The sequence below is a fragment of the Lytechinus variegatus genome, chromosome 2 (assembly GCF_018143015.1).
Source record: "Lytechinus variegatus isolate NC3 chromosome 2, Lvar_3.0, whole genome shotgun sequence".
NCBI lineage: Eukaryota > Metazoa > Echinodermata > Echinoidea > Temnopleuroida > Toxopneustidae > Lytechinus > Lytechinus variegatus.
In genome coordinates this window covers 30,746,269-30,764,894 of record NC_054741.1, presented here as the reverse complement: position 1 = coordinate 30,764,894, position 18,626 = coordinate 30,746,269, and the positions used below count along the sequence as shown (strand labels likewise).

Here is an 18,626-nt window from a genome sequence, read left to right as displayed (position 1 = left end):
GCTACGTCTTTAGGGTCAAATTTGCGAGGGTATAAAAAATTAAGACTAAAATTTTTTATAAAGGATGTACGGTAACAGCGTAAACGACACTACATGTACGTGCAGATGAACGTAATCAGGTCTTTGTTGGCATACTAATAGCGGCACATGGATGTAATTAATCCCCTAATCCTGTGGACAATTTACTGCAAATTATTTTTCGCTGACTCCAAGTAAATTAGTGGTTCATTTTCCCCAATCTAAAGATATGCCAAATTATAGCAAAATCCGCATAGTGGAACACTGGCTTAACAATTACGAGGTATGATCTACAGCTCAATGCAGTAAAAAAAAAAAAGACCTACATAATTGTGCAGAAATTTGACATTGGATTGGTTATGTTCTTTAGCATCACAATATCCCTGGTGATGAATAATTTCCCTTCAAAATCAACAAAGGTGTACCAGGGTATGACTTTCCTTCAGATTGTATTGAGTATAAATTTACTCTAGTTTTGTCACAGCATGTTGCAATATTTTTTATTAAAACTCCTTGTCGTGTGACTTGTACTATTAAACATGAGAACATGTAGCTTCATAATATCTCCATGATCAAACTTGAAATACATGTAGGCCTACATAAGGCTCTCCTGGAAGTTTATTTTCATTTGGTCCAAAGCCAATTCATCCGATTGTCAAGTTGTCTACTATCATTTGGTCTGCTATCATCAGTTCGTCCAATTTCCACATGGACTTCTTGCCATTTCGTCTAATAACCAATTGGTCCAATAGCCATTTTCCTTATACCATTCAGTCTAATTAGACCAAGTGATAATTGGGTAAATGAATTAACGGTTAGTATATCAACTGATTATGAGACGAAATGGTCATAGATGAACTGGTGATTAGACTAGGGGTGTGTTTATGCTTCCATTGCGAGGACAGAATCAGCGATTTCAAACGTCAATTCAAAACGCCGATCGTAAACGTGGTTCTGGGAGTGCTGTTTATGCTTAACTTTTCAGAGCAAATCATGATCTCCAGCTGGCTTCGCATCGTAAAGCGAGGTCAAATTGGGCGTGCCTTTTTTCGAAAGTTTTTTTTCCGATTGTTGTTATTACGTGGAGATAACATGGAGCAATACGACTGTATTTGCCCGCGGATTTTCATCTCACCGGAAGCATTTACCACATGACGTCATTTAAACACGTTTACGATCGTGGTTCTGTTTATACTTTCCTAGAAAGCCTGATTCTGGTCAAACGACGTTTTCAAACGCACCTTTTTGTGAGTTTACGATTGGCATTTTGAAACAGCATTTAAATGAAAGTAAGCATGGACACAACCATGTTTCGGACTAATCACGTTTGGAAACGCTGATTCTGGCCGGAAAAGTGGAAGCATAAACACGGCCTTAGTGATGATTGGACCAAGTGGTTATTAGACGAAATGTTGATGGATGGAATGGCTTTAGACTAAATGAAGGTAGACCATGTGGTGGGTGGACGAGTTGGCAGTAGACGCGTCATGAATTGGGAATTTACCCTCATGGAGAGAGGTGGCATGACATTACGATCAACTCTATCGTTATCCCAGACTGATAATTGTGAAACCTTGGTAGCCATCTGTGGAACACATACTAGTACACGCACTTTGTAGTATTTTAGGAACTTCCGTGTGTGCATCAAAACTTCAATTTACTTATTTTTATTGTATTCTTCACTTTATAATTCTTCATTCAACTTTTCACAAGAGAATCAGAGAAAAAATTCCATTTGTTCACAACAATTTTGTAACGTTATGATTTATCCTCTTGTTGAGCTCATTTTGATTATGTGAACAGGGTTTGATAATTCTTAAACCATATCCGAGGAAACCCAGAGGTACCAGACCAAACGCCAGGGAGAACGTGTTCATGTATATAGCACCTGGTTCAGGTCTTCATTTAATAAATCATGCATTGGAGAATGTTGTATACCTGGAGGGATCACTCCCAAAATAGATATAGTGGCAAGAATATATATTCAGGATTGCAATTTGATTATCTCAGTGTGCTCAAGCCAGGATGCAGTTACTTGCAGTTTGTATATGGAAGTTTAAGTAATATTTTTAATAGTTAATGTTTTTAATAATGCAAATTATCTATGTTTGTATTCTAGTCTTACAAAATATTATCAATCATTGCATTTGTTTTCATCCATCTATTCTATTAGTTTTAATGTATTAGATGTAGGTTATGTAGAGTCCTCTTTTGGTAGTGTTTTGTTTTTCTTTTAAAAAGACACTTGAACACTTTTAATGATTTTAATGATTAATATTTGTACATGTATCAGAAAGCTGCAAACAGATTTTGAGCATGATCGGTTAAGGGTTCGCATTGAGGTGAAATTTTTTTTTTAAGGTACTTTTATCAAATTTGCTTTTAAAATAATCTTTGATATCTCAGGTTTCAAAAAACTAAGTTTCATGAAGATTGATGATTCCGAAAGTACCGGAATAGTCCATTTTATTCATGGGGGTGCTGCTACCTCTCATCACGGACGGACATTTCTACTCAAATTAAATTCACTCTAGTTTTATTGTTTTTAAAGTTACTCTAATTTGGTTTGGATGTTCTTGCACTCTGAACATTTCTCTATTATCAGACATAATATAGTAGAAAAAAAAATATTGGGAAGTAATTTTTTTTGGTAGGTGTTAACATTTCCATTTTGAAATTTCCGTCCGTGATGGAAAAAAAGATGAAAAGTTTTTTTATTCTTTATCAGAGTAGAAATAAAAAATAACTAGAATTTAATTCGTCATGCGGACGAATTAGGTGGTCTGCCATGATTTTTCATTCAGAGTCGGCTAATGTATAAAATGAATAATTTAGATATGATTGATAATCTTGATTCTAGACATCCTAAGAATAAATTTTGACCATTGCTCAATGTGATTATTAATGTTTCCCATAGACTTTACACGTAAGCAATTTTGAGAATTACAATTCCAATATTGCAAGTGAAAAACGGGCATGATCCCGGCATCTGATCAAAAATGCAGGGCACATTACCGAAAGCCCAGAATCTCAGCTATAACATATCAAAAGCTCCGGCAAAACTGACAAGAAGAAATGGAGATATGGCTCACGAAATAGAGGAATGTCGAATCTAGTTTTGAGAAAAAGTCATGTCCCATAGAGATTACACACAAAATACATGTGATATGAAAAAACAATTATAATCTGTTTTATCTTGCTAAATTTTAACTTTCATACCTTTTAATTATCATAAAGGATCATGTAAGAGGTGGCAAAAAGAAAAAAAAAATGAAAAAAAAAATCATCTTTTCTACCCCAGGAATCGAACCTCCGCCCTCGAGAAAGCAAGTCAAATGCGTTATCCATTGAGCCACGATATTCCCCATAGAGATTACACGTAAGCAATTTTCAGAATTACAATTCCAATTTTGCAAGTGAAATACGGGCATGATCCCGGCATCTGATCAAAAAATGAAGGGCACACTTCCGATAGCCCAGAATCTCAGCTACAACATGTTAAAAGCTCAAGGAAAGCTGACAAGAAAAGAATGGAGATATGGCTCACGAAATAGAGGAATGTCGAATCTAGTTTTGGGAAAAAGTCATGTCCCATAGAGATTACACGCAAAATGAGGAAAAATGACATGCCTCTTTTCATCGCTGTTTTACGCAATGATGCGTTTCTCAAAACGAATATTCATGTTAACTAAAGAGAAAGAGTACATTATAAACTACAACATATTGAAATCTGGGCGAAAAACGATCTATATTTGAGAAGTTACAGCCAAATTTGCATAAATTTGATGACGTCATTTTTGAAAAAATGAAATTTTTTGTTTGGGCGCCTATTTGATGACGTCACGATATAATTTAGGGGCAATGGTGACATGAAATCAAATCTACAACTCATACTCTATCGATATATGAAAAAAAAATTGGGGGTCAACGGACTTTTTAAAGAGCTACAGTGAATTTACAATAGGCATGTTTTTGCCCATATATGGCCTATAGTGAGAGCTCGCGCGCACACGTGCTGCAAACTTTAATGGGTGTTAATTTCTATATTAATGGTTGTAGAAGGTTGATCAAGGTATCAAATTGCTCAGAATTTTATTAGCAATGCAATGATATTAAAAGAAACGGTTTTTCTGCGTTGTGTTAAGGTGTAACGCGCGGAAACGCGCGCGCATACGTGCGCGCGCGCAAATTTTTGAAATGCTTAAAATGACCTGAAACGTACCCAAAAAATTTTATAGCGCCAATGTTTGTGTTTGGTTCCTTTGAAGCAACCTTATGATTGTGTAAATATTAGCCGGCATGTTCATCCTAGGCCTTCTTGAATAAAGGTGTTCTTTTTGTAATCTAATCTGATGTGGTAATTTCTCCCTATTTTATTGTCGTGGTGTCAGCGCTAGGTTCGTTCCCTGCCACATAGGAATTTCTAGGCCAAAACTGGGTCACGCATCGACAGTATAGCCTTGTACTGTAGTGATTTTTACAATTTGAACTGGATGATTCATCGCTCCACCAGCGTTAGCGACACACAGGTAACGCTTTGATAGCCTCGCGTATAGTACGATACGATGACGCAGTCAGCGGAAGCGCCCGCACAGTTGCGCAGGTTGAGTCGGTACGAGACTCCCGAGTCCTTCCTAGAGTGGAAGCATAGTTTATTGATAAATTTGTGTTCTTTTACTGATTTTTCGCCTTTTCTATCTGAGGGTGTTTCATGGCAAAGGAAGTCGAAGGCAAATACCTTACGGGGTTTTGTTGACGACCCCTTTGACGTTGCTGGCGGTAAGACAGCCGCTCAGAAAGTTGTGGTTTTGGAACTCATGCTGGGGCAAATTTCAGCTTCTTGCCCGATTATCGCCAGAGGTTCTATTGTAAACAAATCCACTTCACTTGCAGACATATGGGATCTTGTTTGCATACATTTTGGTTTCGACACACAAATAGTAGCCAATGACAATTATCAATATCATGTCAGTCAAAGTCTTGATTGTTGTGAAGATGAAGATGAGTTGGATGACAATGAATTGAGACATGATGCAGGATGTGAGAAAAATAGTGTCAATGGTAATGAGTTGAGAATTGATGAAGGATGTAATGAAAATAGATATGAAGACAATATCAATGATAATGAGTTGAGTTGTGATGAAGGAAGTGATGATGATCAACACGAAGAGAATGTCAATGATAATGAGTTCAGATGTATTGACAGAGGTGATGAAAACAAATATGAAGACAATGTCAAGGTGTTCAGATGTGATGATAGAATTGATGAAAATAAACATGAAGACAATGATAGTGAGTTGAGATGTAATGAAGAAAGTGATGTAAATAAACATGGATACAATGTCAAGGATAATGATTTGAGCTTCGTACATGTGGATGAAAGTGGTATCTCCAGTCGTGAAGTTGATGACATTGCTTTGCGAGAAGATGGAAAAAGTAGTCATGACATGTTTCATTATGGTTGTAACACTGGAGTGACAGGTGTAGGTGATTGGAGTAGGCCTGTTCACACTAACAATACTTCGAGGTTTAGCGTTGAGTTAGATGGGTCTAGAGCTAAATCGTCCGGAGATTTAAATTTAACCGACCTTTTAACGCAGTCTGTTAGTCTTGATGGTTGCGCTGCTGAGTTGTCAGCAACGCATCTAGCTAGTGATGATCATGGGTCTCACAATGATGTGATGTGTAATCTGAGTATTCCTCCCGATGATGAGTGTTCTTCGGGGCCTGATTGTTTCCAAGGTCATGAACTCACTGTTGGACTGGGATGTGATCCCCCTTCATTTGATATCTTATCAGGCACTTGCACACTCGGTGCGAGTAAAGATCGGATCGATTTCTGTGCTGATGTTGATAGCAGTGTTCGCTATGTTGGTTCATCAGAGAGAGATGAAACATGCAAAGACTTGTCAGTTATCCCTGGCAGTACTTCTGGTTTCCAGATTACGCCAACTTCTACTTGCATTGACGGGGCTGATAGGCTCTTGCGCTCTGATACACTGTTCTCTCATCTCACACCTGAACAGTGCATGCACCATTCTCAGCATACAAGCGCTCGTTTTCGATTCATTCATTCGAATGATAGGCTAGCCGTTCTCGATCTCGCTATCGGCCAGACTAACAATACCTCTGTTCGGTTCGCATGTGCGAATGATAGAATAGCCGATTTTGATCTCGCTATCAGCCAAGCTAGCAGTACCTCCATTGACATGACAACACGTCAACTGCACCTGTACATGCTTGAGCCAGCGTCTCACGTTCAGTTATCTCCAGATAACCCAACTCGAGTCATTGATCCAGGTGCTGATCGGAAGTTCACCATGGACTGCTTTGAGCAAATTACCATCCCTGATCTACGTCAGGATCCACCACATTCTCTTCAGCTTGATGATGCCCTGGTCCCCCAAGGACGCCCCCCAGATGTCCATATTTGCCAGCATGGTGTTACTCACTCCAGTTCTTTTGTGATTGATGTCATAGCAACCACTGTTCAGGATGAGGAATCCCATTGTCCTCTGGACCGACAACATGAGGTCTCCATCTACCAGCCTGAGAGGGAGAATGCATCTGATGTGATCCTGGCCGGCCTTGGTGCAGTTCTTATGGGTACCACCAACTCTGCTCCCATTGGTCGACCTCCTGACGTTCAGCATGTTCGTGATGTCTCTACTTCGTCTACCATTGGAACTGTCCAAGATTGTTATGACATTGCCCTCAAGATGGGCCCTTCTACAGGACTTTTGATGGCCTCACTACTACTCACCTATGGACTTTCGCCTCTTTGGTTCTCCATGTCCCTTGCTATCTATGATCCTCGAGCCAACCCCTCGACTCTACTTGGACTGGTTCGGAACACCATCTGTTGTCCAGACATAGGTCCAGACATAGGCCCAGACATAGGCCCAGACATAGGTCGCTTTGCCATCTATGCGCCGGTTACTACCCCACCTCCCTTGGCCCCTCCACGCCCCCAACCTGTCTCCTGCATCAGCGTTTCTAGTTAGCAGCAGCCGGTCATGCTGCATTCTACGCCACACGGACTGTTGGACTATTTTTACTGCTTTAATTCACTTGACCCTTGTACTCTTCCTTTGAACTTTCACAGTTATTGACTGTATTGATGGTGATTTATTCCTTGTCTATTTGTAATATTTGTCTTTATATTTATAGTATTGCTTTTATTGTTTTTTTATCATGTCTACTCAGTGTTTTGCCCGTATGGTCAGTTCTTAGGAATGTTTTACCCTTGTTTATACTGGTATTGTTTTAATTTTTATTGATGGTCCGGTAGGCCTCAGTTGTAAACACATAGTTTAATTTTTGTACACCTACTTCAGTTGGTTGTTTTCTATAATCATTTGTGTTTTTTTTAACCAATAGCCAATTTTGTATAATGACGGTTTTTGGACTTCCCACTGAACAGTGAGGTTATGCCTTTTTATCTGAATATTTATTGCTTGATTCATTTCTTATGCTCGTGCTATTTCCTTTTGGATAATACTAATGTTTACACCGCGTGCTTACCCCGGCGTGCTTATTGAATAGAGGACTTATTATGCTTTGGTTCAATACTGACCGTATAAATTCCTTTTTTTATGCTGCGATTTTGGGGAAGTACATGTAGTCAATGTATAATTTGATCCCGCCTTGTGGTTTGATGATGCGGCCGCCCTTTTGTGCCTAATTTTGTCATGTTTTACAGGTTTTGTTCGCTACTTACTTGCTGTTGTTACAATTTCAGGTTTTTGTACTGTTATAGTTTACTAGCGGTTTTCTTTTTAAGTTGTTACAGAACAGGATGATTGGTTTATTTTTACTTTTTAGAAGGACATAGTGCATGGCAGTGGTTAAGTTATGATTGGTGCATTAGATTGTCCAATGTAGATGAAGAGGTTGAAGGAGACGGTTTTAGATGACCTGTTGAATTAAGGGTTTGCATTTAGGTCGCAGTTAGTAACAACGTATGTCTTATTTGTATTATGTTTTGTTGGTTATTTATAGGTACTTTTATGGATTATCATTTTCTTTATACAAATGGAAAGACTAGCATGTGGTTTGTTTAAATGTAATGACATACGTCAATGTGAGTAAATGTTGGTTGATATAGCATTACCTTACTGTTTGAAGTGATAATGTATTTCAGTCAGTAGCTTTTGTTGAATATTTTGTAATACTTGTACTTGCTTAGGTTTCCATAAGAAGTTGATGAGCAAAAACTTTTATGTATTTGTTGCTAATCATATTATTTGTGTATTCAATATTGACGGCCGCCTAAATGTCTTGAAATTTGCACGATGGTTTAATTTGTGTAACTAGCACCTTAGGTTGTACCTGAGTTACAATGCATGTATGCCTTTTTGATGTCATGGAAAGGTAATGTAGTTTTGCTGTTTATCATATTTAAGGCTGTACACGTTGTATCGTTACATACTTGTTTATAGTTTTTAAAGCTGATTTTTATTGAAGTGATTTACATGCTGGTTTAGGAATCAGATCATGTGATCTGCAGGTTTGATCATTTTAGAATGTTGTGCGTTCATAGTTTGATGCATAATGTTTTTATATTTTACATTTCATAGATGAAGAAGGAAGAAAGAAGAATGTATCACGCCAATGTTTGTGTTTGGTTCCTTTGAAGCAACCTTATGATTGTGTAAATATTAGCCGGCATGTTCATCCTAGGCCTTCTTGAATAAAGGTGTTCTTTTTGTAATCTAATCTGATGTGGTAATTTCTCCCCATTTTATTGTCGTAGGTCATTTGGACGATTTTTTCACCTTTGACGCGCGCGTACGCGCGCGTCATGACCTCTACATGACCTTTGATGACATTGACAGTTGACCCTTGACATGAAGTTAATGTCATGTAAATATTGTTAATATTTGATAATTGATAATGAAGATATGATCAAATGAAGAATTTTACAAAATGGCGCGTAGATGACGTCATCATTACCATATGACCTTGAAAAGCTTATTTTGCCGTCTCTATGATAGATTCTTTATATGACGAAAAAATCAACAAAATTGATTCAGCCAATTTCGAGAAAAGTTGGCGACAAAAAATAGGTACAATGAATAAAGATAGGAAGAAAGAAATAAAGAAAATTCTGACGAAATCAATAGGTGATCTGTCGTAGACAGACCACCTAGTAATGAGACCCCACCCACATTATCATGTTGCCAACTGGTAGACATGTCTCATTCGGCCACCAAGTGCATGCTTTAATTCAGATTTACACCGCCAACCACCTGTTAAAATCATAACTCCTTAGTAGTTTAGAAATGATAAAACAAAGGAGGAATGTACTATGTGAACTTGCACTATTAACCTTCACTGCAGTTAAATGTTTTGAGGAGTGTTGACCATGCATGTCGTGGAAGATCAATTATTGTCAAAACAGAGGATGAGAGGTCAAACGGCAGAAGCAATCGGCAGCTGAAACCTGATATCGTGATACCGTTATTTGTATCCTTCAGTGGCATGAAAGAAATACAATCGGGTATCAAACAGCAAACTTAGCTTAACAACAAATATAAATATACACTAGAATTTAATTCGTCATGCGGACGAATTAGGTGGTCTGTCATGATTTGTCATTCAGTGTCGGCTGATGTATGAAATAAATCATTTAGATATCATTGATAATCTTGATCGTAGACATCCTAAGAATAAGTTTTGACCATTACTAAATGTGATTATTGATGTGGTGATGACAATCGTCAGACATACATCTTCAAACAGATACATACAAGATAGATGATTATACCTCACGGATCAACGCGGCAATGCCGGCATGATCCGGGGAGGTCCGGGATAGTTTTGCCCCAGATGACTGTGAACACGGCATCAACACGGCAGCTTCACACGGATCTACACGGATCATGCCGGCAGAGCACGTCGTCAACACGGACCAATACGTCAGCAACACGGACCTACACATCAGCTACACGGACCACCACGTCAGCAACACGGACCTACACGTCAGCAATACGGACGAACACGTCAAATGCGTTATCCATTGAGCTAGCATATTCCCCATAGAGATTACACGTAAGCAAGTATGAGAATTACAATTCAAATTTTGCAAGCGAAATACTGGCATGATCCCGGCATCTGATCAAAAAATAAAATGCTAAGTTCCGAAAGCTTAGAATCTCAGCTACAACATACTAAAAGCTCAGGGAAAACTGACAAGAAACAATGGAGATATGGCTCACGAAATAGAGGAATGTCGAATCTAGTTTTGAGAAAAGGTCATGTCCCATAGAGATTACATGCAAAATACATGTGATATGAAAAAAGTAATTATAATCTGTTTTATCTTGCTAAATTTAAACTTTTATACCTTTAAATTATCATAAAGGATCATGTAAGAAGCGGCAAAAAGAAAAAAAGTGAAAAAAAATTCATCTTGTTCACCCCAGGACTCGAACCCGCGCCCTTTAGAAAGCAGTCAAAGCCACGATATTCCCCATAGAGAATACACGTAAGCAATTTTGAGAATTACAAGTCCAATTTTGCAAGCGAAATACAGGCATGATCCTGGCATCTGATCAAAAAATGGTGGTCACATTTGCGAAAGGTTAGAATCTCAGCTACAACATACTAAAAGCTTAAAGAAAACTGACAAGAAAAAATGGAGATATGGCTCACGAAATAGAGGAATGTCGAATCTAGTTTTGAGAAAAGGTCATGTCCCATAGAGATTACACGCAAAATACATGTGATATGAAAAAAAGTAATTATAATCTGTTTTATCTTGCTAAATTTAAACTTTTATACCTTTAAATTATCATAAAGGATCATGAAAGAAGAGGCAAAAAGAAAAAAAAAAGTGAAAAAAAAATTCATCTTGTCCACCCCAGGACTCGAACCCGCGCCCTTTAAGAAGCAGTCAAAGCCACGATATTCCCCATAGAGAATACACGTAAGCAATTTTGAGAATTACAAGTCCAATTTTGCAAGTGAAATACGGGCATGATCTCGGCATCTGATCAAAAAATGAAGGGCACACTTGCGAAAGCTTAGAATCTCAGCTACAACATACTAAAAGCTTAAAGAAAACTGACAAGAAAAAATGGAGATATGGCTCACGAAATAGAGGAATGTCGAATCTAGTTTTGAGAAAAAGTCATGTCCCATAGAGATTACACGCAAAATGAGGAAAAATGACATGCCTCTTTTCATCGCTGTTTTACGCAATGATGCGTTTCTCAAAACGAATATTCATGTTAACTAAGGAGAAAAAGTACATTCTAAACCACAACATATCGAAATCTGGGCGAAAAGCGATCTATATTCGAGAAGTTACAACCAAATTTGCATAAATTTGATGACGTCATTTTTGAAAAAATGAAATTTTTAGTTTAGGCTCTATTTTGATGACGTCACGATATAATTTAGGGACAATGGTGACATGAAATCAAATCTACAACTCATACTCTATCGATATATGAAAAAAAAATTGGGGGTCAACGGACTATTTAAAGAGCTACAGTGAATTTGCAATAGGCATGTTTTTGCCCATATATGGCCTATAGTGAGAGCTCGCGCGCACAGTTGCTGCAGACTTTAACGGGTGTTAATTTCGTCATTAATGGTCGTAGAAGGTTGATCAAGGTATCGAATTGTTCAGAATTTTATTATCAATGCAATGATGTAAAAAAAACGGTGTTTCTGCGTTGCGTTAAGGTTTTAGGCGCGGAAACGCGCACGCATGCGTGCGCGCGCGCAAATTCTTGAAATGCTTAGAATGACCTAAAACGTACTCTCGTTTGGTCAAAAAGTGATTTTGAGCATTTTTAAATTTTGACGCGCGCGTACGCGCGCGTCGTGACCTTCAGGTGACCTTTGATGACATGACCTGATGACACTTGACCTGAAGTTAATGTGATGTTAATTTGATTGATTTTTGATAATTCATAATGGAGATATGATTGATAATGTGATTTTACAAAATGGCGCCTAGATGACGTCATCATGACCTGATGACCTTGAAAAGCTTATTTTGACGTGTCCATGACAGGTCCTATAAATGACATGAAATTCAATGAAATTGATCAAGTCGATTTTGAGATAACTTGGCGACAAAAAAATCGTTAAAAATAAATAAAGTAATAAGAAAATTCTGACGAAATTAAGAGGTGATCTGTCATAAATGACAGACCACCTAAAAAGGTTTAGAAGTATCTCTCTAAACACTGTACATCATTTTATTTGAACATGGCTAAAATCCATACATTTTATCCATATCATAAACTCAGTCAAAAATGATCACGGACGGACATTAATTTGATCACGGACGGACAAAGTTAATTCACTCAAATTCATTTCACTCTAGTTTTATTGTTTTCAAAGTTACTCCAATTTTTTTTTAATGGTCTTGCACTCTGAACATTAATCTATCATCAAACATAAATTAGTAGGAAAAAATATGGGAAGTAAACTTTCCTTGTAGATGTTAACATTTCCGTCCGTCCGTGATGAAATTAATGTCCGTCCGTGATCATTTTTATTAGGATAATGTCTATGGATTCAGCTTTTTATTCTTTATCAGAATAGAAACAGAAATAAAAGTGTGTAGAAGTATTTCACTGGACACTGTTCATCATTTTATTTGAACATAGCTAAAATCCATACATTTTATGCATATAATAAATCAATGAAAAATGATCACGGACGGACGAGTGAAATACTTGTGGAAAGATTCATATATGCAAATGAGAAACTTTGCTGAGCAGATTATGAGTTTAATTAGGTGGTCTGTCTTTGACAGATCACCTCTTAATTTCGTCAGAATTTTCTTTTTATTTCTTTCTTACTTTATTTATTTCTTTATTTTTACGGATTTTCTTGTCGCCAAGTTATCTCAAAATGGACTTGGTCATTTTCATTGAATTTCATGTCATACATAGGATCTGTCATGGACACGTCAAAATAAGCTTTTCAAGGTCATTAGGTCATGATGACGTCATCTAGGCGCCATTTTGTAAAATCACATTATCAATCATATCTCCATTATTAATTATTAAAAATCAATCAAATTAACATCACATCAATTTAAGGTCAAGGGTCATCAGGTCATGTCATCAAAGGTCACCTGAAGGTCACGACGCGTGCGTACGCGCGCGTCAAAATTTCAAAATGCTCAAAATCACTTTTTGACCAAACGAGAGTACGTTTCAGGTCATTTTAAGCATTTCAAAAATTTTGCACGCGCGCACGCATGCGCGCGCGTTTCCGCCCGTAACACCTTAACGCAACGCAGAAACACCGTTTTTTTACATCATTTCATAGATAATAAAATTTTGAACAATTTGATACCTTGGTCAACCTTTTACGACCAATAATAACGAAATTAGCACCCGTTAAAGTTTGCAGCACGTGTGCGCGCGAGCTCTCACTATAGGCCATATATGGGCAAAAACATGCCTATTTAAAATTCACTGTAGCTCTTTAAATAGTCCATTGACCCCCAATTTTTTTTTCATATATCGATAGAGTATGAGTTGTAGATTTGATTTCATGTCACCATTGTCCCTAAATTATATCATGACGTCATCAAAATGGCGCCTAAACTAAAAATTTCATTTTTTAAAAAATGACGTCATCAAATTTATGCAAATTTGGTTGTAACTTCTCAAATATAGATCGTTTTTCGCCCAGATTTCGATATGTTGTAGTTTAGAATGTACTCTTTCTCCTCAGTTAACATGAATATTCGTTTTGAGAATTGCATCATTGCGTAAAACAGCGATGAAAAGAGGCATGTCATTTTTCCTCATTTTGCGTGTAATCTCTATGGGACATGACTTTTTCTCAAAACCAGATTCGACATTCCTCTATTTCGTGAGCCATATCTCCATTTTTTCTTGTCAGTTTTCTTTAAGCTTTTAGTATGTTGTAGCTGAGATTCTAAGCTTTCGCAAGTGTGCCCTTCATTTTTTGATCAGATGCCGATATCATGCCCGTATTTCACTTGCAAAATTGGACTTGTAATTCTCAAAATTGCTTACGTGTATTCTCTATGGGGAATATCGTGGCTTTGACTGCTTCTTAAAGGGCGCGGGTTCGAGTCCTGAGGTGGACAAGATGAATTTTTTTTCACTTTTTTTTTCTTTTTGTCACTTCTTACATGATCCTTTATGATAATTAAAAGGTATAAAAGTTTAAATTTAGCAAGATAAAACAGATTATAATTACTTTTTTTCATATCACATGTATTTTGCGTGTAATCTCTATGGGACATGACCTTTTCTCAAAACTAGATTCGACATTCCTCTATTTCGTGAGCCATATCTCCATTTTTTCTTGTCAGTTTTCTTTAAGCTTTTAGTATGTTGTAGCTGAGATTCTAAGCTTTCGCAAGTGTGCCCTTCATTTTTTGATCAGATGCCGAGATCATGCCCGTATTTCACTTGCAAAATTGGACTTGTAATTCTCAAAATTGCTTACGTGTATTCTCTATGGGGAATATCGTGGCTTTGACTGCTTCTTAAAGGGCGCGGGTTCGAGTCCTGAGGTGGACAAGATGAATTTTTTTTTTCACTTTTTTTTTCTTTTTGTCACTTCTTACATGATCCTTTATGATAATTAAAAGGTATAAAAGTTAAAATTTAGCAAGATAAAACAGATTATAATTACTTTTTTTCATATCACATGTATTTTGCGTGTAATCTCTATGGGACATGACCTTTTCTCAAAACTAGATTCGACATTCCTCTATTTCGTGAGCCATATCTCCATTTTTTCTTGTCAGTTTTCTTTAAGCTTTTAGTATGTTGTAGCTGAGATTCTAAGCTTTCGCAAGTGTGCCCTTCATTTTTTGATCAGATGCCGATATCATGCCCGTATTTCACTTGCAAAATTGGACTTGTAATTCTCAAAATTGCTTACGTGTATTCTCTATGGGGAATATCGTGGCTTTGACTGCTTCTTAAAGGGCGCGGGTTCGAGTCCTGAGGTGGACAAGATGAATTTTTTTTTTCACTTTTTTTTTCTTTTTGTCACTTCTTACATGATCCTTTATGATAATTAAAAGGTATAAAAGTTTAAATTTAGCAAGATAAAACAGATTATAATTACTTTTTTTCATATCACATGTATTTTGCGTGTAATCTCTATGGGACATGACCTTTTCTCAAAACTAGATTCGACATTCCTCTATTTCGTGAGCCATATCTCCATTTTTTCTTGTCAGTTTTCTTTAAGCTTTTAGTATGTTGTAGCTGAGATTCTAAGCTTTCGCAAGTGTGCCCACCATTTTTTGATCAGATGCCAGGATCATGCCCGTATTTCGCTTGCAAAATTGGACTTGTAATTCTCAAAATTGCTTACGTGTATTCTCTATGGGGAATATCGTGGCTTTGACTGCTTTCTAAAGGGCGCGGGTTCGAGTCCTGGGGTGAACAAGATGATTTTTTTTTCACTTTTTTTTTCTTTTTGCCGCTTCTTACATGATCCTTTATGATAATTTAAAGGTATAAAAGTTTAAATTTAGCAAGATAAAACAGATTATAATTACTTTTTTCATATCACATGTATTTTGCGTGTAATCTCTATGGGACATGACCTTTTCTCAAAACTAGATTCGACATTCCTCTATTTCGTGAGCTATATCTCCATTGTTTCTTGTCAGTTCTCCCTGAATTTTTAGTATGTTGTAGCCGAGATTCTAAGCTTTCGAAAATATGCCCTCCATTTTTTGATCAGATGCCGGGATCATGCCCGTATTTCGCTTGCAAAATTGGAATTGTAATTCTCAAATTTGCTTACGTGTAATCTCTATGGGGAATATGCTAGCTCAATGGATAACGCATTTGACGTGTTCGTATTGCTGACGTGTAGGTCCGTGTTGCTGACGTGGTGGTCCGTGTAGCTGACGTGTAGGTCCGTGTTGCTGACGTATTGATCCGTGTTGACGACGTGCTCTGCCGGCATGATCCGTGTAGATCCGTGTGAAGCTGCCGTGTTGATGCCGTGTTCACAGTCATCTGGGGCAAAACTATCCCGGACCTCCCCGGATCATGCCGGCATTGCCGTGTTGATCCGTGAGGTATAATCATCTATCTTGTATGTATCTGTTTGAAGATGTATGTCTGACGATTGTCATCACCACATCAATAATCACATTTAGTAATGGTCAAAACTTATTCTTAGGATGTCTACGATCAAGATTATCAATGATATCTAAATGATTTATTTCATACATCAGCCGACACTGAATGACAAATCATGACAGACCACCTAATTCGTCCGCATGACGAATTAAATTCTAGTTTTAGCTTCTAATTGCAGTGAAAAATGGCTCTGAGAATTATTCAGAACTCAAATGGAATAAGCCTACAACTCTTCACAATTTTTTGTGATATCTTTGTTTGGCCGTTATTGGGGCTATATTGTTGTCAGGAAAATTGTTGGAATGCAGATAGAGTTGAAAAGCTACATGTAAATGTATATGCCAAAAAAGCTGGAAACAAAGTATGGCAAGAACAAGTCCAAAGCTGTAGATTTCATCAATTCAAGCTTGCAGAAAGTGATGGAGAAGAAGTAGAATGCAATTCATAATCTGATAAGCAGAAAAATCAATTTTTCCATGTACAAACTTATGGATTCACAATGCTTCTAACAGAACATAGGTTTGTGAAAATTACATGAATACCTTTTTTCGAAGTCCATTTTGGAGCTAATTTTAAGCAAATCGCTTATCTGGTAAACTGTGAAAATGCATAAAGCTTGCTCTGCAGTGTTTAGAAGTTAAGCTTTGGATTGGAATATCAATTTCAATTTTGGATTCGGTCAGGGCCTAAATACATGAGGGCTGTTGATGTTATGGGGTGTCTCCGCTTTGATATATGCAAAAGATGGATTTAAAGAGAGCCTCTGACAAGTGTTGATTCAACAAACAAGCATGAGGATCAGCGACCTGTTAATCTTTCAGATTTAGTTTTTGGACCTTAAAAAAACATCTTTGCTCTTGGAAAATTAATGCCTAAAATCATCATGATCATAAAAATACTTGTATCAAGATGATCAATAATCAACTAGCTGTTGATTTTAAACCTACTTGTATTCTACACTTTAAAAAGACAATAGGGGAAGGCGGGGTAAGTTGTGACACTTTTTGCATTTTGCACGTTAGAATTGATATGACTAGTAATATTGTAGAAATAAGTACTTTACCTTTAAATTTGATTCTTGGGAAATATTTTTCACCTATATATAACTTTCTACCCCCACGCTGAATGTCATTGTGACCTTTGAAAAAAAGGATGTCAAATTGCTCAACTTGCCCCATCTGTGGGGTAAGTTGTGCCATCGTCTGGGGTAAGTTGAGCCACAAAAACTATGTAAAAAATGTATGCGGGAAGAACCAGGATGTCAATTTTTCATTTAAAGTCTTTTCACTTGCTAATTCTCTATGAATACTAACATCTTCTAATTTAAGTAAAAGGACTGTCATGTGAATTTGCTCCTTTCTGCCTGCATATCAATGGCTTTTTACGTTTTTTTTTTATTATCACCTATTCTTTACATTCGATTTTGACAAGAAATGTGTTAAGAGCAATCGTATGTCTAGATTATACTGTGCGTCTAGCATAGAAATCAAGTTGCTACATCTTAAATCAAGTTGCAGCAACTTGATTGAAGTTGTAGCAACTTGATTGTGCAACTAATACTGTTTAATATTATTAAGATATGTACAAATCATCAAAAAAATTGCATTTGTTTACCAAAAAAGTACTAAGAACTTTTTACAGAGTACTTCCATTGTATTTTAATTGTGTCCGTCCGTGATGTCCGTCCGAGATGTCCGTCCGTGATGGAAAATATTTGCAATTCTCTCAGAAGTTTGATATTGGTTAAGAATTCAATATGCTGAACATAGAAGCTAACATACCCGAGTGTTAGGTGCATTAACAATAATTGGTCCATGTAAAGCTGTTTAGATAGAAACAATAAAAATGTACAAAAATTCTAAAAACCACATTTCTATCTTGTCCGTCCGTGATATGGCACATTTAGTGGATACCTGTGTTTGTAGGTAACCATGGCAACAAACTTTTTTAATCATTCAGCATACTATGTCCTACCCTTCACTATAAAACACAAAGGAACCTTGTTCATCTTATTCCTAATTTGTTACAAGCCTTCAAAACTTTCAAAATCTATCAAATGTCCGTCCGTGATGAACCGATCATGCTCTTTTAGTATCCAGAAATTTAATATGCTGAACATAATTTTGATTTTTATTGGGATTCTGACAAAGGTAAATGCATCCAGTGTATAGAATACATGTAGATCATGATGTATCTAAAGATAGAGCAATAAAAGGAATACATCAGGCTGAAAATAGTATGATTTGAACAGATAGAGTAAAATCAGACTCACAAAACACTGAAAATTCCATCAAAATCGGACAAGAAACAAGAAAGTTGTTATCAGATTTTGATGAAATTTGCAGCGTTTTGCTTGGTGAATTTAACTCTTTATTTAGGTATCATTATTTTCAGCATGGAGTTTACCCGTATGTACAAGAGAATCTACATGTAGGCTTTATTGAGCATTGACTTTTCAGACTGACATAAGATTGACCTTTAAAACAG

The 18,626-nt window shown here is 36.9% G+C and overlaps 1 protein-coding gene across 7 annotated transcripts in view; it reads left to right on the top strand.

Moving 5' to 3' along the window:
* LOC121407819 (protein NDRG3-like) overlaps positions 1-18,626 on the top strand; it is a 48,335-nt gene that overhangs the window by 10,897 nt on the left and 18,812 nt on the right. The gene's annotated exons all lie outside the window — the stretch shown is intronic.